This window comes from Macaca nemestrina, chromosome 1, assembly GCF_043159975.1.
Source record: "Macaca nemestrina isolate mMacNem1 chromosome 1, mMacNem.hap1, whole genome shotgun sequence".
Lineage (NCBI taxonomy): Eukaryota > Metazoa > Chordata > Mammalia > Primates > Cercopithecidae > Macaca > Macaca nemestrina.
In genome coordinates this window covers 86,238,258-86,261,802 of record NC_092125.1, presented here as the reverse complement: position 1 = coordinate 86,261,802, position 23,545 = coordinate 86,238,258, and the positions used below count along the sequence as shown (strand labels likewise).

General features: G+C 43.4%; 1 protein-coding gene and 1 long non-coding RNA gene across 2 annotated transcripts in view; one reads left to right on the top strand and one right to left on the bottom strand.

Annotated features, from left to right (window-relative positions):
- The window catches only part of LOC105499661 (Wnt family member 3A), a 93,991-nt gene that overhangs the window by 57,750 nt on the left and 12,696 nt on the right, over positions 1-23,545 (bottom strand). The gene's annotated exons all lie outside the window — the stretch shown is intronic.
- The window catches only part of LOC139359241 (uncharacterized), a 29,592-nt gene continuing 6,981 nt past the window's right edge, over positions 935-23,545 (top strand). The window contains exons 1-2 of the long non-coding RNA XR_011615182.1: positions 935-1,039; positions 1,134-1,197. This is a non-coding gene — a long non-coding RNA (uncharacterized lncRNA). The remainder of the gene's footprint in view (positions 1,040-1,133; positions 1,198-23,545) is intronic.

The window sequence follows — 23,545 nt, the reverse complement described above, 5'->3', positions numbered from 1 at the left end:
AGCAGCCAGTCATGTGTTTAATGAAACAAAACTTCTCATGTATGGATGGTGCTGGAGGGAACATCATTTCTGGCCTGCTGGAGGGCCCACGGAGCGTGCTCCCTCCTTCCAAAATAGGCCCCCAGGCAAGAGGAGGCCCTGCCCACCCCAGAAGCTTTGTAGGACCCCTGCTTGGGTGGGGTAAGCCAGGTGGGAGGGACATCTCTCATGGGCAGTTTGCTTTGTGAGGTAGTGAGTTCCCTGTCTACAGCAGGTGTGAGTCCCTGTTATGGGTGGGGCAAGCCAGGATTTCAGACACTAACTGGTCATCTTTTGCTTCCTTCTTTTTCCTCCTTTGAGCAAAAATAAGTTGGGGGAAAACAGGGAAGGGGTTTGGGCAGACAGAGAGTTCAAGGCTCTGGGGGCTTTCTGGCTGAAGGACCCTGGAAGGAACAGCAGCAGGACAGGGTCAGAAGACAGAGTGCCCCTCCACGCTCAGTTCCATTGGAACTTGCTCCCTTCTAGAAGCTTCCCTGACCCTCCTTGTGGGGGTCACTCTTCGGATGCCTTCTCCACGGGCAGTGGGTTCTTGAGGTCAAAACTTTCAATTGGCCAGGTATGGTGGTACACACTTGTAATCCCAGCACTTTGAGAGGCCGAGATGGGAGGATCACCTGGGCTGAGGAGTTCAAGGCTGCAGTGAGCTATGATTGCATCACTGCACTCTAACCTGGGTGACAGAGTGAGACCCTGACTCAAATAAAATGAAATGAAATGAAATGAAACTTATAGTCATTTTTTCCTCAGCTCCTCAGGCTAAAATAAATACCTAAGGGCTTTGTTTATTAAGTAATTAGGTCCAACAACTTAATGATTAGTAGCTATTGGGAAAAAAACTCATATCAGTTAAAAATAAATCAATCATATTTTTATTTCATCCTCACTTAACTGCAGTTACTGGCCCTCTGGAAGCAACACCCTTACTTGTTGTTCAAGGTCCTGGCTCCCAGGCCATACAAGGTGATGTTCATGCAGGACAGGTGACCATTGAACAACACAGGTTTGCACTGCTTGGGTGACTTACACATGGATTTCTCCTGCCTCTGCCACCCTGACACAGGAAGACCAAGCCCTGTTTCTGTCTTCCTCCTTAGCCACTCAATATGAAGACCACTAGGATGAAGACCTTTATGAGGACCCACTGCCGCCTCGTGAACTGTGAGTCTGGCTTCTTTTCTAGGTTTTCTGAGCAGGAGTTTCCTTTCTTCAGCTGAGTTTATTGTAGGATCACAGTGGATAACACACATGGCATGCAGCGTATGTCCTGACTGACTGTGCATGGGATTAACAAGGCTTCTGGTCAACAGGAGGCTGTTAGTAGTTTCATTTTCAGGGAGTCAAAAGTTATACTCAAGTTTTCGACTTTGCAGGGGGTTGGTGCCCTTAACGCCCATGTTGTCCAAAACTCAATTGTGCTTTCTTTAAAACAAAATTTTTTTGTAGGGACGAGGGTCTCACCATGTTGCCCAGGCTGGTCTTGAACTCCTGGGCTCAACTGATCCTCCCACTTTGGCCTCTCGAAGAGCTAGGATTACAGGTGTGACATTCTGCAACACCCTGGGAATTTGCTGTGGCGTCCCAGGGTGCCTTAGCACACATTTTGGGAACTGCAGCTGGAAAGGGAGCAGCCAGGGTTGGGCCTGAGATGCGCAGGTCAGCCGAACAGAGACAAGGAAAATGACATGGCCACCCGCTTCCCCAAAGCTGTTGTGGTGAGACACGGTCTCTGGGCCACAGACCTGTCTGCGTCCCACCTCCTGTCTATGGCCGTCCTGTCTTTCTGTCAGTCTCTGTGTGTTTTCCTGTCACAGCTGATGACCCCTCCTGCACAGTTGTGAGTTGCTCTTCCTGTCTGTAGCCCCTCTCTACACTCCTTGTCTCTGTTCCTCTGCCCTGTCTCCACCTTTGTTGGCATTGTTCAACTCAGGCACTGTGAGAATTACCTCCTCCGCGTTAATATCATCATGAAAGCCGGCATGGACATTGCTGATGTGGGTATGTCCTGGCAGGGCTTTGCAGGTACGGCTGTGAACTCAGGGCTGTCTGTCTTCCTGTGGGTCACCTGCCCCCTGTGGGAGGCTGTGTGTGGGTTCTTCATATCTGCAGCTCTGGGTTCTTGCTGTGTATTTATTCAGACCAGGGTCTGTGGCTTCCCTGAGGCCCCTGCCCAGGACAGGTCCAGTCCGCAGAGGTTGTTGCTCTGCCCCCTTGCTGTGCATGCCAGTCACAAAGCAGGGTGGCAGGGGCACCATCCCCATTTTCCCCTCACAGCAGCACACCACTGCACTGCTTGTCTCAGTGAGCATCTCCCAGCAGCCCAGTCTGATTACCTGCCTGCTTCTTACCATCGCCCTGTGTCTGTCTTTCTGAGCTTGCCATTATATTTATATTTTAAAAGCCTTTTCTCTCCAGCCCAGATCTCTTATCAAATATCCACTTTCCTTCAGTTCTCTGGAAGGTTCTTTTTTATTTATTTGTTTGAGACAGGGACTTACTCTGTCGCCCAGGCTGGAGTGCAGTGGTGCCGTCATAGCTCACTGCAGTTTCTAACTCCTGGGCTCAAGTGATCCTCTTGCCTTGGCCTCCCAAAGTGTGGGGTTACAGGGGTGAGCCCCTATGCCTGGCCTCCAAAATGTCCTTATGGTAAATGTCGGTTGTTAGATGAAATGATTTCTTGGAGGCTCCTGGAATGGAGTGATGACAGTGACTACCATGTGTGCCTGGTGCTCCACCAAGCACTGTCTGGTCAGAAGGAAGTGAATTTTACCATGTTCTGGAAGTGGAAAAGGCTCAGTGAGGCTGAATGAGGAGGCACAGCCGCCTGAGCCTCCTGGAGGCAGCACAGCAGGGCTGGGCTGTCTCTGAGGCTCACCGTCTGTAGAGTATATGTTTCTCTCCAAGATTGGAAGACCGACTGCAGGACTCCAACTCAGAAGGCCATCCTTTCCTGGCTTCAGGGCAGAAGATTGTGCCAGGATCGGGGTCATGCTTGGGAGTTCTTGTGGGCAACGAGGGGGTAGGTGAACACGAGCCAGTCCTCGTGAGCTTGCCTTTCTGAGCTGCCCTGTGGAATGAGGGCAAGGGGCCCAGTGGCCAGACTCCCTAGAGAGTGCATTTGCAGGGGCTTGGGGCACCTCTTTGGGAAATAATTCAGTGTTTTGAGACAGTGCTCTCTCCTCAGGTGTCACCCTTCAACTACCCATCTTAAAGTTCCATTTTGACCCTTCACCAGATCCCACCTGATGAAAGCAACTGGAACCTTAGGTCAGCCCCTCTTTGTACAGAAAGACTGGGCTCAAGGCAAAGTGGAAGGAGCAATGGGCCCGCAGGGCAGACCCTGGTCTCCAGGTCTCAGCCTCCAGGGATCCTTCCACACCCCCACACCGCTTTCTTATCAGGAATGTCTGTTGACTCAAAGCCCTTCACATGCTGTGCCATGGATGCCACCTTTGAGAAGGCTGACACATGATTGTTGTGTGACCATCCCTTCACAAATCAAACTTTGTGTGTTCTCACAGGCAGCTCTTGGATGCCATGAAAATCAACTCTGGGGTCCAACAGACATGTCTTTCTCAGTTGACACCCCAGCCATCCACCTCCCAGGTCCATGCTGTCCTCTCTCCGTTAGGGCGTGATGTAGGAGACACACAATCTCATTCTCATTGCAAGGTGACTTCTTGAGCCTGCTCTCTGCAGGCGGCCTGGTGATGTGTGGGGAACTGTGGACCTTCCTATGGGGAAGAGAAGATGGAATCCAGGAACCATGGAAGTAGGGCCATCAGCCTCTCCCTTTAGCCATGTGGTTAATCCTGGTTGATCCTATGAAATGGCAATGAAATACTAGAATCACCCAAACACAGAATCATAGGATGCAGGGGAACTGAGTCAGCAGAACCCTCTGATCTTAGAAACTTATGATTCTCCAAGCATGGACCCATAGATGGAGAGTCTTAGGATCATAAGAAAATCAAATTTGGGAATAAAAGAAAATCACGGTAGGCCAGACAGGTAGCTCATGCCTGTAATTCTAGTGCTTTGGGAGGCTGGGGCCAGCAGATCTCTTGAACCCAGTAGTTTGACAGCAGCCTGGGCAACATAGTGAGACTCCGTCTCTATAAAAAATTAGCTGAGTATGGTGGTGTGCGCCTGTAGTCCCAGGTATTCAGGAGGCTGAGGTGAGAGGATTGGTTGAGGCCACAAGTTCGAGGCTGCAGTGAGCCGTGACTATGCCACTGCATTTCAGCTTGGGTGACAGAGACCACATCTCAAAAAAAAAAAAAAAAAAAAAAATCACAGTATCATGGAGTTCTGGAATCCTGCAGATTAATTATCCAGAATCCTGGCTTCCAGGCTATACCTTACTTCCCTGTGAAATGAGGGCATTAGACTCCCCAGACTTTCCTGTGGAAAGAGCTAAGTTTTGCTGTCACAGCAGCTCTTAGGGACCGGTTGGTGGCTGCCTGCTGGAGTTCCTCTTCTGGTCCAATACTGCCACCAAGTGGAGATGCCAGAGGAGGGCGACACTGAAGGGGTACCCGGGTCCAATCTTCCCTTAGAGGCAGTGCCCCTTCTGGGCAAGGTTATGGGTAGTATGAGCGGTGCCTCCTCCCCAGACTTTGGCTGTCCTGCAGCCCAAGTGGGATTTTACATTGTGGGTATGACCTATCTCATGGGAATGGTGGTGACCACAACACTTGCTGAAGCCTGCATGACCCAGCTGATCCCTGAGACCACAGGAGATGCGATGTCACCATCTTTGGAGCATAATCCAGAGCCAGGGCTCAGAGGCCAAGAGCAAGATTCACAGGGTTGCTGTTCACACATGGGCCTGGGCCTGGGCCCAGGCAGCTTGATAGTCACGCTCCTCCTGTCCACCCCCATAACCCAGGATCATGGGTCTTGGACTCCCTCATCACTGGAGATGCTCTCCTTTACTCTGGTTCACCCCCAGCTTCACCTTTAGGGCCTCCCCTCAGCCTTGAAGATCCTGAGCTCCAGGAACATGGTGGGATTTTTAGAACCTGATACAAGTGCTGCGTGCAGGTGGTTTATGTGGGAACATGGTTCTAGGGAACAGGAGAGTGGGGGAACAGGTGAAGAGAGAAAGCCATTCGGGTATCCATTGGCTGCCGTCTTCCCTGGTTGAAGAGGCTGGGGCCCGCTATGCCTGGCAAGGCACAGGAGATATGACTCCAAGGAGACATGATGTTTCGTTTCTTACAAGGCCAAGCCATCAGCCCCTTTGTGGGCTTCCTCCCTAGCATCCACAGCCTGCACACCCTTTCTGACTATCAACAGCACCCTACTCTCCCATTTCACGGAGGGAAATCGAGGCCATCAGCTTCTGTGTCACAACCTGCGGTCTCTGCAGAGAGTTTCTGTCTCTCCCTCCTCAGAGGGTTGCTGAGGTTGTCCTCCAACCCAATGGCTCCAGAAGCTTCCTTGCTGGTTCCTTCCTTGCTGTTCCTTGCTGGTTGTCTTCCAGCCCAATGGATCCAGAAGTTTCGGCAAAGCATTCGTTCCTGTTCTCTCCAGGCTCTTCTCATACCAGGCTCAGCAACCACCTCCATACTCTCCTAAATCTTCCACCTGCCCCCTCTACCTGCAGCTTCCTCTCGTAGTTCAGAAGCTATCAGCTATTTAAAGTGGTATTACTTCTTTCCATTTCTATGTTTTGTTGCTAGTGCTGACTTTTAGCATATTGATGTTGTTTCCTGCAACTGTCCTAAGTTCACTTATTAGTTCCAGCAGATTTATTCTTTTTTGTAGATTTGTTGGCGTTTTCCATGTAAACAATTGTGTTACCCGTGAATAAAGACAGGTTACCTTTTCATTTAAATTCTAGATGCCTTTCATTTCTTTTTCTTGTCTTATTGCACTGGCTAGAAACTCTAGGACAGTGCCAAATAAAAGTGGTGAGAGTGGATGTGCTTGTGTTGTTCTTGATGTTTAGGGAGGAAACATGCAGTGTTTTATTTAAGTGTGATGTGAGCTGTAGTTTTTCATAGATGCCACTTATCAGGTTTAGGAAGTTTGCAGCTAGTTCTAATCTGCTGAGAGTTTTTATATAAATATTGGAATTTATTAAATGATTTTTCTGCATTAATTGAGACAATTATGTTTTTATTTAGTCAATTAATATAGTGAATTGCATTACTTTATATTCAAATATTAAACTAACCTTGCATCCCTGGGATAAATCCCACTTGCTCATGGTGTATCATCCTCTTTATATATTGTTGGATTGGATATGTTAAAACTTTGTTAAGAACTTTTGCATCTATGTTCCTGAGAAGTACTGATCTAGAGTTCTTTTTCCTTATAATGTCTTTGTCTGATTTGGGCATTAGGATACTTCTGGCCTTATGAAATACTCATGAGTATTTCCAACTCTTTAATTTTCTGGAAGAGTTTGTGGAAATTGTTATTATTTCTTGCTTAAATGTTTGTTAGAATTCACCAGTGAAGTCATCTTGCCTGGTTTATTTGTAGGAAGGCTTGTAACTACAAATTCAGTTCTTTAAATAGCTATAGAACTATTTTGGTTATTTATTTCTTGTGCGAGCTTTGGTAGTTGATGTCTTTCAAGGAATTTGTTCATTTTATAGAAGTTGAATTTATTGGCATGTAGACGTTTATTCCTGTTCATTTTTTAACATCTATAGAATCTGTAGAGATGTCACCTTTCTAATTGTTGATATTAGTCATTGTCCCCTCTCTTTTTCCTGGATTGTCTGGATAGAGACAGAAAGCCCATGGGTTGAGCCTGTCCATGGTCTTCTCTTCCTGAGTTCTTAGCCTATGAATTTTGGATGTGCTCAGCCTCCACAAATGCGTAAGGCACTTCCTTGTGATAACTCTGTCCTGCCTTCAGGGACTCCACTTACATCTATGTTGGGCTGCTTGAAGTTTTCCCACAGCTCACTGATTCTCTTTTCATATTTGCAGTCCTTTTTTCTATGCTATGTCTTCAAGTTCACTAATTTTTTCTTCTGCAGTGTTAAACTGCCATCAATGCCATTCAGTGCATGTGTCCGCTCAGATATCATAGTTTTCATCTTTGGAAGTTTGATTTGGTGCTTTTAAATATCTACTCCTTCTCCACACATAACATGCTCCATCTTTCCTCTGTCTTCTTGAACATGTGGAAGCACTAGAGGCAATTTTTTGATGTGCTTGCCTATTAATTTTATCATCTGTGTCATCATGTTTGTTTCTATTGCTTGATTGATTTTCCTCCTCATTCATGAGTCACATTTTTCTTCTTACTCACATGCCTAGTAATTTTTGATTAGATACCAGACATCGTGAATTTTACCTTACTTGGTTCTGAATACTTTTTTATTCTTATAAATATTTTTCAGCTTTATTCTGGAATGGAGTAAAATTACTTGAAAGCAGTTTAATTCTTCTGAGGCTTGCTTTTAAGCTTTGTTAGGCAGAACCTAAGCAGCACTTATTCCAGGGCTAATTTTTCCCCAGTACTGAGGCAATACCCTTCTGATCATTCCACCTGATGTCCTATGAATCACTAGATTTTTCCACTCTGGCTATTGGGAAGACAAACTGTTGCTGGCACTGTGTGAGCTCTGAGGATTGCTTCTCTAATTCTTTGAGGTAGTGGTTTCATCACATGTGTGCACTAGCCAGCACTCAGATGGATACATTGAGGAATGCTTCTGAAAGTCTTGGGAGCTCTCTCTATGCAGTCACTCCTGTCTGGCACTCTGCCTTGTGAACCCCAGCCAACTTGAACTCCCTGGACTCAGTCCTCCTCCCTGCTGCAGTGCAAACTCTCTCTAGACAGTTTGGCTAATGCAACTGAGGAACCCAATGTTGAATTTTAAGTTTAATGAATTTCAACTTAAATGTAACCACTGGCCATGCATGGCTAGCCACTGGCCATGTGTGGCTACCACCATGGATGGCTCAATCTCTAATGCAGCTGGTAGAGAGCCTGGGGTCCCTGCTCTTCCTCTGGGAAATGAGCTCTGCCCTCTCTGCAGTCAGGACATGTGTGAGCTCAGCTGGCTCTGGTCAGCCCGGAAAACCACAGTGGAGAGTTCACCTGTCTATCACCTGTCCAAGGTGGGCCTTACATTGGCCTAGTTCAAGCTGGTTGCTATGATTTGAACGTTTGTCTCCTCCAAAACTCATATTGAAATGTAATCTCTGAAGTGGCAGTACTGAGAGGTGGAGCCTTTAGAGGTGATTGAGTCAGAGGGTCCTGCCCTCATTAATGGATTAATCAATTCATGGATCAGTGGATTAATGGGTCATCATGGAAGTGGGACTGATGGCTTAAGAAGAGGAAGAGAGACCTGAGGTAGCACCCTCCCCATGGGATGCCCACTACTCCCTTAGGACTCTGCAGAGAGTCCCCACCAGCAAGAAGGCCCTCACCAGATGCACCCCCTTGGTCTTGGACATCCTGTCCTCCAAAACTATAAGAAATAAATTTTGTTTTTTTAAATAAATTACCCAGTTTTGGGCATGCTGCCATAAGCAATAGCAAATGGACCAAGATTCCAGGTTTTGCAGCAGAGTTAGCAGTTACTCTTCACTGCAGTATGGCAGATGCTTAGTTGGGCTCTGGTCTCCAAAGAGCCCCCTCTTCTAGCCCAGTTCTGTCAGATCTTGACTCAGAAAATAGCACAGCTTTCAGACCATCATAAACTCAAGGGGAGCCATTGTGACACTGGGAAAATAGACACTAATTCCACACTTCCAGCCTCCAGGGTCTTAATCTGTCCTAGGCAGTGCCATGGAATAGAAAATCCCAGAATTCCAGCCCAAATGCGCAGCCTCACATCTCACTGGTGGGCAAACCAGTCCAGAGAGATTATGGACTTGCATGCACACATAGCACATAGTGATGGGGCCTGGGCTGGAGCCCCCCTGTGCCTCCAGACCCTCCATCCTGGCCGGCTGGCCTGTCCCTCGCAACTCTCTCTCAGAACATTCTCTGATTCTATCTTGCTTTTTGTCTCTGCTCCCTCCCTTTCTTGTGGGGCTTTCCCTCTTCTCTAGGTACCTATTTTGGCCCTTTCCAGGGAAGACAAACACAAGGATAATCCCATCTTGGGTTTACGTGCAAGGGCACGCTCTGGACATTTCTGTCCTATCTGGTCCATCTCCCCATCTGCTTGCTCCCCTCTGGGGTAACTCTGCTTTTGCAAGCCTGTAGACGGAGAGGGTGGAGAAGGCCTCCGGGGGAGAGACACTACAGGGTGGGGAGAATCTCATTCCTCAGGGAGGGCTTGTCAATTGAGTCCTGGGGCTGCTAACAGGCACCGTTGTGTTCTTCCTTCCCTAAAGGCCTTCTTAGGACGAATTCCTCAAAGTGGGACAGTTGGTCCCAAGGTGTCATGCACATTGAAGATTTTGCTACATATCATTAAACTGACATTCAGAAAGAACCCTCACCAACAGCATGAGAACAACTGTCCCCACCCCTCCACCTGACTGTCTAATCTTTGAGCAGCCTGGTCTCTGAGTCAAAGGACCAAGGAATGAGTGAATGCCCAGGGCTTGGCTGAGAGGTTAGGTCCCTACTGAGGGATGGGTGGGTTTCCACAAGGCAGGGTCTTGGGAACTTTGATACTTACAATACAACCACTGAAATCAAGACACTACCTTGACTCATTACTGCTTTCTAATTGTCACAGCAGTTCAAGGGTGACGAGTTGTCCCAAAAAGCCTTGTTTAGAAAGAATGTCTTGGTCAGAATCATGCATTGCATTTAGCTGTCATGTCTCTTCAACCTCCTCCAGTGTGGCTTATTGGTCATTTATATATCTTCTTTGGAAAAATGTCTGTTCAAGTTCTTTGTTGATTTTTAAATTAGTTTTTTGTTGTTGAGTTGTAAGAGTTCTTTATATATTCTGGATGTTAATCCCTTATCAGATATACAATTTGCAAGTATTTTCTTCCATTTTGTAGGGTGTCTTTTTCTTTTTTTTTTTTTTTTTTGAGACGGAGTCTCGCTCTGTCGCCCAGGCTGGAGTGCAGTGGCCGGATCTCAGCTCACTGCAAGCTCCGCCTCCCGGGTTCACGCCATTCTCCTGCCTCAGCCTCCCGAGTAGCTGGGACTACAGGCGTCCGCCACATTGCCCGGCTAGTTTTTTGTATTTTTTAGTAGAGACGGGGTTTCACCGTGTTAGCCAGAATGGTCTCGATCTCCTGACCTCGTGATCCACCTGTCTCGGCCTCCCAAAGTGCTGGGATTAGGGTGTCTTTTTCATTCTACAGTCAACACTTGCTGTTTTCTATTTTTGTTTTCTTTATAGTGGCCATCTTAATCTAGGGCATGCCAACCACTGCATGGTTGAAAATCCATGTATAACTTTTGACTCCCCCAAATTTAACTACAGCAGCCTTGACAATAACATAAACAGTTAACACATATTTTGTATATTATATGTATTATATACTGTATTCTTACAATATAGTAAGTTAGAGAAAAGAAAATGTTATTAAGAACTTCATAAGAGAAAATGTATTTACTATTCACGAAGTGGAAGTGGATCATCACAAAGGTCTTCATCCTTGTCTTCACATCGAGTAGGCTGAGGAGGAGGAGGAAGAGGAGGGCTTGGTCTTGTTGTCTCAGGGGTGGCAGAGGCAGAAGAAAATCTGAGCGTAAGTGACTCACGCAGTTCAGATCCATGTTGCTAAGGGGCCAACTGTATATATCTCATTTGTATATATACATAATATATATTACACATATATTACATATATACACATCACATTTTTATATATGCGTATATATAACCTTTTTTTTTTTCTTTTTTGAGACCGAGTCTCACTCTGTCGCCCAGGCTGGAGTGCAGTGGTGCGACCTCGGCTCACTGCAACCTTTGCCTCCCAGGTTCAAGTGATTCTCCTGATTCTCCTGCCTCAGCCTCCCAAGTAGCTGGGATTACAGGCACGTACCACCACGCCAAGCTAACTTTTGTATTGTTAGTAGAGAGGGAATTTCACTCTGTTGGCCAGGCTGGTCTCAAACTCCTGACCTCTGGTGATCTGCCAGCCTCAGCATCCCAAAATGTTAGGATTACAGGCGTGAGCCACAGTGCCCAGCCAACATTTATATATATGTGTATGTCACATTTGTGTATATATATCACATTTGTATATATCACATATCACATTTGTATATATACTGTATGTCACATGTTTGTGTGTGTGTGTGTATCCATTCCTATGTCAATTGATATTTAGGTTGCTTCCACCCCTTGGCTACTGTAATTAATGCTGCAATGGACATGGATGTGCAAATACCTCTTCAAAATCCTGCTTTCAGTTCTCTGGATCTATACCCAGAGTGGGGTTGATGGATAATATGGTAATTCTATTTTTATTTATTTATTTATTTTTTGAGATGGCATTTCATTCTTGTTGCTCAGGCTGGAGCTCAACGGCATGATTTTGGCTCACTGCAACCTTCACCTCCCAGGTCCAAGCAATTCTCCTGTCTCGGTCTCCTAAGTAACTGGGATTACAGGAATGTGCCACCATGCCCAGCTAATTTTGTATTTTTAGTAGAGACAGGATTTCACCATGTTGGTCAGGCTGGTCTTGAACTCCTGACCTCAGGTGATCCACCCACCTTGGCTTCCCAAAGTGCTGGGATTACAGGTGTGAGCCACCGTGCCTGGCTTAGTAATTCTATTTTTAGTCTTGTCGAAAACCTCCATACTATTTTCTATAGCAGCTGTGTCATTTTACATGCCCATCAACAGTGCATAAGGGTTCCAATTTCTCCACATCTTTGTCAACACTTGATGTTTTCTATTTTTGTTTCCTTTATAGTGGCCATCCTTAGGAGTGTGAGATGGTATCTCATTGGTCTTCACATGCATTTCCCTGATGATTATGATGTTGAGCATCTTTCCATGTGCCTATTGGCAATTTGTATGTCTTCTTTTGGGAATCATCTATTCCCAAATAGGGAATCATCCTTTGCCCATTTTTTAGTCAAGTTATTTGGTTGTGCTTGTTGTTGCTGATGAGTTGTAAGAGTTTTTAGATATATTCTTGATATTAATCTTTATCAAGATATATGTTTTACAAATATTCTCTCCCATTCTTCCATGTTATAGGTTGTCTTCTCTGTTGATTGTCTCCTTTGCTGTGCAGAAGTTTTAAAGTCTGATCTAGTCCCATTTGTCTATTTTTACCTTTGTTGCCTGTGCTTTTGGTGTCATATTCAAGAAACCATTGCAAAATCCAATGTCAATAAATTTTCTACATTTTCTTCTAGAAATTTTATAGGTTCAGGTCTTAAGTTTAGGTCTCTAATCCATTTTGAGTTAATTTTTGTTTATGGTGTAAACTTAGAATGCAACTTTATTCTTTTGCATGTGCATATCCATTTTTCCCAACACCATTTATCAAAGAGTGCATTCTTTCTCTGGTGTATGGATTTGACAGTCTTGTTGGAGATCATTTGGCCGTGTACATGAGAGTTTATGGGCTCTCTATTTTCTTTCATTGTTCTATATGTTTGTCTTTATGCCTGTACCATACTGTTTGGATAACTGTAGCTTTTGGAATTGTTTTCTCTCTCTTTTATTTACTTATTTTTTTTGAGTTGGAGTCTTGCCCAGGGTGGAGTGCAGTGGTGTGATCTCAGCTCACTGCAACCTCCGCCTCCTGGGAACAAGCTATTCTCCTGCCTCAGCCTCCCAAGTAGCTGGGATTGTAGGCATGAGCCACCATATCCAGCTAATTTTTGTGGGGTGTTTTTGTTTGTTTGTTTGTTTTAGTAGAGATGGGGTTTCGTCATCTTGGCTAGGCTGGTCTCGAACTCCTGATCTCAAGTGATCTGCCCTTCTCAGCCTCCCAAAGTGCTGGGATTACAAGCGTGAGCCACCGTCCCCTGCCTGGGATTGCTTCCTTAAGTTTCTTTTTGGATTGTTCATTACTACCGTATACAATGCAACTGATTTTTGCGAGTTGATTTTGTATCCTGCAACTTGGTTAAGTTTCTTTATAATCTCTATTATTTCTTTGTGGATCATTTAGGATTTCTTCTGTATAAGATCATATCATCTGTGAACAGAGATAATTTTACTTCTTCCTTTCCAACGTGTCTTTAACTTCTTTTATTTGAGACGAAATTTCACTCTTGTTGCCCAGGCTGGAGTGCAGTGATGTGATTTTGGCTTACTGCAACCTTTGCCTCCTGGGTTCAAGCAATTCTTCTGCCTCAGCCTTCCAAGTAGCTGGGATTACAGGTGCCTGCTACCACGCCCAGCTAATTTTTTGTATTTTTAGTAGGGACGTAGTTTCACCATGTTGGCCAGGCTGGTCTTGAACTTCTGACCTCAGGTGATCCACCCACCTCGGCCTCCCGAAGTGTTGGGATTACAGGTGTGAGCCACTGTGTCTGGCCTTTTTTTTTTTTTTTTTTTTTTTTTTGCCAAATTGCTTTGGCTAGAATTTCTACTACTGCACTGGATAGAAATAGCAAAAGTGAACATCCTTCTCTTGTTCCTGGTCTTCGGGGGAAAGCTATCTGTCTTTTACCATTGATTATATGATGCTAGCTATGGGGTTTTTATATATGGCCTTTAACTAGAGAAAGTTTCCTTCTATTTCTGGGTTGTTGAGTGTTTTTTGTTTTTTTGTTTTTTTTTTAAATCATGAAAGGGTGTTGACTTTGTCAAATGATTTTTCTAATCATTTTTTAATCAATTGAAATAGTCATGTTTTTTTCCCCTTCATTCTGTTGATATGGTATATTCTATTGATTGTTTTTTGTATGTTGACCCATTACTGCATTCTAGGAATAAATCCCACTTGGTCAGATATATAGTCTTTCCACTATGCTACTCAATTCATTGTGCTTTCATTTTTTGAGGGTTTTTGCATCAATATTAATAAGGGATATTGGTCTATAGTTTTCTTGTAGTGTCTTTGTTTGGTGTTGGTATCAGGGTAATGCTGGTCTCAATGAATGAGTTAGGAAGCGCTCCCTCCTCCTCAATTTTTTGGATGAGTTTGAAAGGGATTGGTATTAGTTTTTGTTTTTTTCTCACAGAGTCTTGCTCTATTGCCCAGGCTGGAGTGTAGTGACATGATCATAGCTCACTGCAGCCTTTACTGCCCGGGCTCAAGTGATCCTTCCATCTCAGCCTCCCAAGTAGTTGGAACTACAGGTGTGCATCACCATGCCCAATTAATTATTTGTTTTTTGTTTGTTTGTTTGCAGAGACAGGGTCTCACCAGGTTGCCTAGACTAGTCTCAAACTCCTGGGCTCAAGCGATCTTCCTGCCTTGGTCCCCCAAACTGCTGGGATTACAGGCATGAGCTACCACACCCAATTCTTTTTTGTAAATGTTTGGTAGAATTCTCCAGTGAGGTCACCTGGCCTTGATTTTATTACTGATTAGATCTCCTTACTGGTCCAATTTTTCTATTTCTTTATGGGTCAGTTTTAACACATTTTGTGTTTTAGAAATATCCATTTTAGTTAGGCTATTGAATTTGTTAGTATACAATTGTTCATGGCATTTAGTCATAATATTTTTATTTCTGTAAAATCAGTAGTAATGTCCCCACTTTCATTTCTGATGTTATTAACTTGAGTCTTGTGTCTCTCTTTCTTGGCTGTTCTAGTGAAAGATTTGTCATTTTTTGCTGGCCTTTTCAAAGAAATAACTTTTGGTTTTATTGATTTTTTCTATTATGTTTTTATTTTCTTTTTCACTTATCTTTGATGTGATTTTTATTATTTCCATTCTCTTGGATGGAAGCTTTGGGTTTAGTTTGCTCTTTTTTACCCTAATTTTTAAGGTGTATAATTATTGATTTGAAATATTTTTTCTATTTTAATGTAGGTGTTTACAGCTATGCATTTCTCTATTACCACTGTTTCCATGGTATCCCAGAAGTTTTGGTATGTTTTGTTTTTATTTTCATGTGACTCAAGGTTATTTTCTAATTTTCCTTGTGATTTCTTCTTTGACTCTTGGTTGTTTAAGAGTGTTTCGTTTAATTTACACACATTTCTAAAATGTCCAGTTTTCTTTCTGGTATTGATTTCTAGTTTCATTCCATTCTGATCAGAAAAATACTTCAGATTATTTCAATCTCTTAAAATTTATTAAAAATTGTTTTGTGGCTTAGCATGTGATTTATCCTGGAGAATGTTCTATGCGCAGTTGAAAATAATGTGCATTCAACTATCGCAAGAACAGAAAACCAAACACCGCGTGTTCTCACTCATAGGTGGGAATTGAACAATGAGATCACTTGGACACAGGAAGGGGAACATCAGACACCGGGGCCTATTCTGGGGAGCGGGGAGGGAGGAGGGATAGCGTTAGGAGATATACCTAATGTAAACGACGAGTTAATGGGTGCAGCACACCAACATGGCACATGTATACATATGTAACGAACCTGCAGGTTGTGCACATGTGCCCTAGAACTTAAAGTATAATAAATAAAAAAAAAAGAAAGAAAATAATGTGCATTCTATTGTTGTTTGGTGGCATGCTCTATAGGTATTTTAGGTTTAATTGGTTTATAGTATTTTCTAAATCCTCTATTTTCTTAATGTTCTTCTGTCTGGTTTTTCTATCCATTATTGAGGTGAGATATTGAAGTTTACAACTACTGTTGCAGAACCGTTCATCCCTTCAATTCTGTCAATGTTTGCTTTATACATTTTTGGTCTGTTAGGTGTTTATATGTTTATAGCCTTATTGTCTTACTGTTTGAAGATTTTTCTCTCTATATATTGTTCTTCTTTGTCTCTTGTAAAGTATACTTTTCTGACAATAATATAGCCATCCCAGCTCTTTTTCATTACTATTTACATAGAAAGTCTTTTTTCTATTCTTCTATATTAAACCTCTTTGCATCCTTCTATGTAAAGTGAGCCTCTTGTAGACAGCATACAGATGGACGTTGACTTTTAAAATTCAATATGCCAATCTGCTTTCTTAGAGATTTTAGTTAATTTACCTTTAATATGATTACGGATAAAAGGATTTACTTCTGCCATTTATTTGTTTTCTATATGTGTTATATAATTTTTGCTCCCCAATTACTACCTTTTTTATATTTAGTTGATTTTTTGTAGTATAAAATTTTGATTCCTTTCTTTCCTTTTCTGTGTGTTTTAAAGTTATTTTCTTAGTGGTTACCACCTAGTTTGAGTAATACCAACTTAGTTTCAATAGCGTACAAACACTCTGCTTCTATACATCTCTGTTCCTCCCCATTTATATTATTAGTTGTCACAGATTACATCTTTATACATTATGTGCCAATTAAGTTAGATATATAGATATTATTTTATGTGTATGCCTATTATATCATATAGAAAAATAAAGATGTTACAAACCATACCAAAAGTACATTAATGGTGGCCTATATATTTACCTATGTAATTACCTTTACCAGTGTTCTTTATTTTTTCTTATGGCTTTGAATTACTGTCTAATGTCCTTTCATTTCAGCCTGAAGAACTCCCTTTAGCATTTTCTGTAGGAACAATCTTCTGATAATAAATTCCCTCAGCTTCTGTTTTTCTAGAAATGTCTTATCTTTTATTCTCAAATGAGAATAAAGAGAAATTTTTGCTAAATATAGAATTCTTAGTTGACAGGGCTTTCTTTTTTCTTTCAAGATTTAAATATGTTATCCTATTGCCTTCTGGCATCATTTATTTTTCTGATGAGAAATCAGATGTTAATCTTACTGAGGATCCCTTGTGCATGAGATGTTTTTATAATGTTGCCTTCAAATATTTCTTTTTGTCTTTTTCTTTCAACAATTTGATTATAATTTGTCTTGGTGTGGGTGTCTTTAAGTTTATCCTGCTTGAAATTCATTGAGCTTTTTGGACATGTATATTCATGTCTTTCCTCAAATTTGGGAAGTTTTCAGCCATTGTTTCTTCAACTATTCTTTCTACCTCTTTCTGTCTTCTTCTGTGAATCTCTAACCGTGTATGTTGGTCCACTTGATGGTGTCTCATACAGCTCTTAGTCTCTGTTTACTTTTCTTTGTTCTTTTTTCTTTCTATTCCTGAGACGTAATAATTTCAGTTGTCTTACCTTCAGGTTTGTAGGCTCTCCTGCCTGCTGAAATTTGCTATTGAGCTCCTCTAGTGAAATTTTCATTTCAGTTATCCCACCTTTTATGCCAAAAATTCTGTTTGGTCTCATTTTTTTTTTTTTTTTTTGAGACGGGGTCTCGCTCTGTCACCCAGGCTGGAGTGCAGTGGCCGGATCTCAGCTCACTGCAAGCTCCGCCTCCCGGGTTCACGCCATTCTCCTGCCTCAGCCTCCCGAGTAGCTGGGACTACAGGCGCCCGCCACCTCGCCCGGCTAGTTTTTTGTATTTTTTAGTAGAGACGGGGTTTCACCGGGTTAGCCAGGATGGTCTCGATCTCCTGACCTTGTGATCCACCCGTCTCGGCCTCCCAAAGTGCTGGGATTACAGGCTTGAGCCACCGCGCCCGGCCTGTTTGGTCTCATTTTATAATTCCTATATCTTACTAAGAGTTTTATTTTGTCATACGTGGTTTTCCTGATTTTCATTGTCTTTAGCTGTTTGAGCATATTTAAGATCATTGTTTTAATCTTTATCCAATAGTCCAATGCCTGGGCTTCTTAGGGACAGTTTCGATCTATTTTATTCCTTTGAATAGGCCATACTTTCATGTTTCTTTTTATGCTGTGTAATTATTTTGAAAACTAGACAGTTGAATATTATAATGTGGTAACTTTGGAAATAAGATTATCCCTTTTCCCAGTGTTTGCTGGATTTTTTATCGTTGAAGGCTATAGCAGATAATTTCTATAATGACTTACCCAAACTATTTTTTTGCAAAGACTGTATTCCTAGGCATATTCAGTCACTGACATTTTGTCCATAGCTCGTGTTCAACTTGTGCTTTTTTATTTCATATTTTTATTTTTTGAGACAGGATCTCACTCTATCACCCAGGCTGGAGTGTAGTGGCATGATCATGGTTCATTGCAGCCTCCATCTCTTAGGCTCAAGCAATCCTCCCACCTCAGTCTCCTGAGTAGCTGGGACTACAGGTGAGCACTGCCATGCCGGACTAATTTAAAAAATTTTTTTAGACTAGGTGTCACTATGTTGCCCAGACTGGTTTCAAACTCCTGGGCCCAAGCAATCCTCCCACCTTGGCCTCTCAAAGTGCTGAGATTACAAGGGTGAACCACTGCACTAGACCTCAGCTTGTGTTTTGACAGAGATTCCCTTCAATATCAGGAACTAAAAAGAAACAAACAAACAAACAGCAGAAACCAAATAACCACTCCCAGACTTTACAGATTGACTCTGTGCTAGGCACTCCTTCAACACTTATCCAAGCCTGCACTTAGCTTAGGGATTAGCCCAAAGTGGACGCTTAGGATCTCCTCAGGTGTTTTTTATGAGCATGCATCTTGCCCTGGGCATGCATGTGGCCTTCTAAATCCCCTTGTACACATGGGTGCTTTTGAATGCCCTGATTTTCCAAAGAAACTCTCACCAGCTTTTACTACTGGGTCTTAAGTGTTTTATTGTAGGTCTCAACTATAATCTTCTGCCCTAGGCATCTGCAGGATGTGAGTTCACCTTGCTCTCTCTCTCTTTCTATATATATATATATATGACATATATGTTTATATATGTAGTATTATATATAGTATTTATATATATATATACACACACAGTATACACACACACACACACACACACACAATATCTGCGGTGTTTCCATCTGCATTCTGAGTTAGGCAAAACAAAGACAAGCACCTTGTATGAGTCCTTTGGGCCACCTCTCCCTAGGCCCTCAGACAGCTTAGGACAGACATGCACAATAATGTGCCAATCAGGTCTGGTATGCTCCCTCTTGTATGAGAGACCAGGGTCCCACACTGAGAATACTGACTTCCCTCTCCAGGACTGCTGCTGCACCAGGGAGAGAGTGGGCAAGGGCAAGTAAAAGGGCCATGGATACATCCTACCATTTTAAAGTCACCTGTTTCTTGATTCAGCATTTGTTTGGTTGCTGTGACCCTTTTACTGCTTCCCAGAATTCTGACAAAATTGATTCTGACCGTTTCTGCTTGTTTCTGGTGGGGTAGGGGCAAGAGATTGGCACTGCCTGCCTTGCTATTTTGCTTATGTCACATCCAATCAAGGTAGTCCTTTCTGTATTCCTTCTGCTGGTGATTTGTTGAGCTTCTTGGTTGTGAGAGTTGATAGTTCTCTTAAAATTCGGAAAAATTTTAGCCATTTTTACTTCAAATCTTTCTGTCCTCTCCCCTTTGGGGAGTACAATTACACAGGTGTTAAACTGCTTGAAATGGTTTCAGAGCTCACTGAAGCTTTGCTCTGTTTTCTACTGTCTCTTTTTTTAATCCATGTTTTCATTTGGAATAGTTTCTATTGCCAATTCATTAATCTTTTCTGCTGTAGTGTTTAATATGCTATTAATTCCATCCAGTGTATTTTTTTATTTGAAAATTTTAATCTCCATAATCTCCATTTAGGTATTTTAAATATTTCCCACATGTCTCCTTCATATACTCTTGTTTTGTTTGTTTATTATTTTTTCTGTTTTGTTTCATTTTGTTTTGTTTTGTTTTTATTTTTGTTTTTTGAGGCAGAGTCCTGCTCTGCCACCCAGGCTGGAGTGCATTGGTGTGATCTCGGCTCACTGCAGCCTCTACCACTCAAGTTTGAGAGATTCTCCTGAGCCTCCTGAGTAGCTGGGACTACAGGTGTTTGCCACTACACCCGGCTAATTTTTGTATTTTTAGTAGAGACAGGGTTTCTCCATGTTGGCCAGGCTGGTCTCAACCTCCTGACCTTAAGCCATCCTCCCACCTGGGCCGCCCAAAATTCTGGAATTGCAGGCATGCACCACTGCACCCAGACCTCCTTCATATACTCTTGCTTTCCTCTATCTTCTTGGACATGTGGGGTGTATTTATAATAGTTGCTTAAATGATCTTATCTACTAATTATATTATCTCTTTCATTTCTAGATCTGGTTTTGTTGATAATTTTTTTTTCTCATTATGGGTCATATTTTCCTGTTTATTTGCATGCCTAGTTATGTTTTATTGGATGTCTGGCATTGTGAACTTCATCTTGTTGAATGTTATTTCTTTAAATGTTTTTGAGCTTTGTTTTGGGATGCAATTTGATCCTTTCAAAGACTGCTTTTGAGTGTTTTTCAACAAGCACAGAGTGACTCATAGTCAAGGGCTCATTTGGCCATCTCTGTGTCCTTCTTGTCCTCTTCTCAATGTCTCATGAATTGCGAGGTTTTCTGAACTGGATATTAGCGACCTATTCCCAGTTTTGTGTGAGCTTCAACAATTTTTTCTCCTGCATTTCGGGTGGTTCTTTCCCCTGTCTTAGGTAGTTTTCTTGCCCTTGTGTACTGATCAGTCCTGACGAGGACACTCTGCAGCCCTCTGCAACTCCCTCCTCCTCTCCAGTCTTCTGCCCTGTGAACTCCAGCCAGCTTGTCATAATAAAATATCTCAGGCTGGTGGGCTGAAACAACAGACATTTATGTTCTGAGTTCAGGAGGCCAGAATTCTGAGGTCAAGGTATGGGCAGGGCTGGTTTCTCCTGAGCCCTCCCCTTGTGGCTTGCAGATGCCACTTCCTTGCTATGTCCTCACATGGCCTTTCCTCTGTGCACACACAGCCCGGTGTCTGTGTGTACAGACTTCCTCTTCTTATAGGGGCATCAGTCAGATTGGATTAGGGATCCCCTTATGGCCTCGTTTTAGCTCAATCACCTCTTTAGAGACCCTGTTTTCAAATCTGGTCACATTCTAAGGTACTGGGGGTTAGGACTTCAACATATGGATTTTGGGGGTAGGAAAGGGTCAGGACTCAGCCCAGAACAGCCTCTGGGACTCTGGCTCTGTCTCCTCAGGGAGACTACTGGCCCCTGCCTGGACCCACCTCACTCTGTCCGCTCTCAGGGCCTGTTGTCCTGTGCTGCTTGTTGGCTAATGTTGGGAATTGCGGTTCCATCCATTTTGTCTAGATTTTTTAGTTGTTTCAGGAGGGAGGGTAAATTTGATCCTTTTTACTTAATCTCGGCTGGGAGTAGAAGTCTCACAATAGAGCTGCTTAACCCATCCTCTTGTTTTCCACTCCATCCTCATCCCAGCCCTGGCGGCCCTTAGCAGAGTCCCAGGTTGCTGCCCAGAGACCCTGCCGTCCATCCTCTTGTAGCTCTCTCTGCTGTGCCTTATCAGTTACCTCTTCTCTGTTTTTTTTTTCTTTCTTTCAAAGTTTTGTTGTAATCTCTTGAGCAAGCTTCTCCTGATCAACTTGTCCCTATGGGTCTTCCATGTTTTCATTCATTCATGACTATTTTAGTGAGATCTTGAAGAAGAAACCAGTGAGTGTTAAACAGATTAAACTGCTGTCTTCCACCAGACATTTCCTCATGTCTTTAAACAGTTAAAGTTTCTTGGAAACATTATTTGAAAGCAGATGTTCTCCTGGGGGACATTTATAATGCTTGTAACTTTTCACTATTGTAAATAATGCTTTGATCACTGCCCTTGCGCAGAATGTTTTGTACATCTCTGTTACTTTTCTAGTATAAATGCTTAGAGACTGGGTCAAATCCTTGACAAAATTAAAACCTCTGAGGTATACTGCCAGATGGCCAACAAAATTTTGTATCATTCTACCCAGATACTACCAACGCTTTCTTCCTATGCTTACAAAGCGCTTGCTTACTCTGGAATAAATAAAAAGTTTTCCTGTATTTCAATTATTTTAAAATCTCTTTAATCCACCTAAAAATTGTTTATGGCATAAGCTAGGGTATGACTTTATTTTTATTTGTGAAACAGTTGATTCACTCTCTTCAAAATGGTTTTCCATCGGCACATCTTTGTGGAACATTTCTCCTTCCTTCTCCTCCTCAAATTGAGCTGGGGCCATACCTGGGTGCTTCCAAGGGAGATATACAGGATAACACTGGCTTCTGGGCCTGGGATCGTGTCTGGCTGGGGAGGGGGAATCCCCAGGACCAAATGTTCTCCCAGAGCCCTGGAATCTACCCCAGTTTTATCCTGACAACCCTGCTATAATGATGTGTATATGGATACCAGAACCACTACTTACCAACCAATTCTAGACTATAGCACCTTTGCCCACTGCAAAGCTGACTCACACCTGAAGATGTCTTTATTATTATTATTATTATTATTTTTTAAGAGACAGGGTCTCACTCTACGTCCAGGCTGGAGTGCAGTGGCATGATCATAGCTCACTGTAGCCTCGACCTCCTGAACTCAAGCGATCCTCCTGCCTGAGCCTCCCAACATGCTGGGACTACAGCCTTGAGCCACTGCCCCCAGACAAGATGTCTTTACCATCATACCCCAGGGTATCTATCAGTCAGGGTTTGATTGGAGAAGTAAACAGCTTGGAGATGTGACAGAAATTTGACTTCATATCACTTTGGGAGCTGGTTATATGGTTATACTGTCTTTTTTTTTTTTTTGAGACCGAGTGTCGCTCTGTTGCCCAGGCTGGAGTGCAGTGGCATGATCTCGGCTCACTGCAAGCTCCACCTCCTGGGTTCATGCCATTCTCTTGCCTCAGCCTCTCGAGTAGCTGGGACTACAGGTGCCCGCCACCTCACCCAGCTAATTTTTTGTACTTTTAGTAGAGATGGGGTTTCACTGTGTTAGCCAGGGTGGTCTTGATCTCTGACCTCGTGATCCGCCTGCCTTGGCCTCCCAAAGTGCTGGGATTACAGGCATGAGACACCGCGCCCGGCTTTTTATTTTTTATTTTTTGAGACAGAGTTTTGCTCTTGTTGCTCAAGGTGGAGTGCAGTGGCACAGTCTCAGCTCACTGCAACCTTCAGCTCCTGGGTTCAAGCGATTCTCCTGCCTCAGCCTCCCAAGTAGCTGGGATTATAGGCACCTGCCACCACACCTGGCTAATTCTTTGTGTTTTTAGTAGAGATAGGGTTTCACTATGTTGGCCAGGCTAGTCTTGAACTCCTGACCTCAGGTGATCTGCCTGCCTTGGCCTCCCAAAGTGTTGGGATTACAAGCGTGAGCCACCGTGCTTGGCCTATACTGTTTCTTGAAAGCTGTTGACTTGGAAGTTCGTGGAATGGGAAGATGGGAGTGGAAGATGGGCATGAGGTGGACATGAGGCTCCTGTGAGGCAGAGTCACGGCCCAGGAAGGTGCAGCAGGACCCGGAGGGATCTCCTGCCACCTCCCAGACTTTACCTTCAGTGATGGGTCCATGCAGGACAGGATGCTGCCTTTTGTATTGCATTAAACACCCGCTGGCTGGCCAGGGTTGTGGGGGGCAGGGCCAAGGCAAAAGATCCAGCAGGAAAGCTGAGTGCAGTGGTTCATGCCTGTAATCCCAGCACTTGGGGAAGCCAAGGTGGGAGGATCACTTGAGGCTGCAGTAAGCCATGATCACACCTCTGTACTCCAGCCTGGGTGACAGGG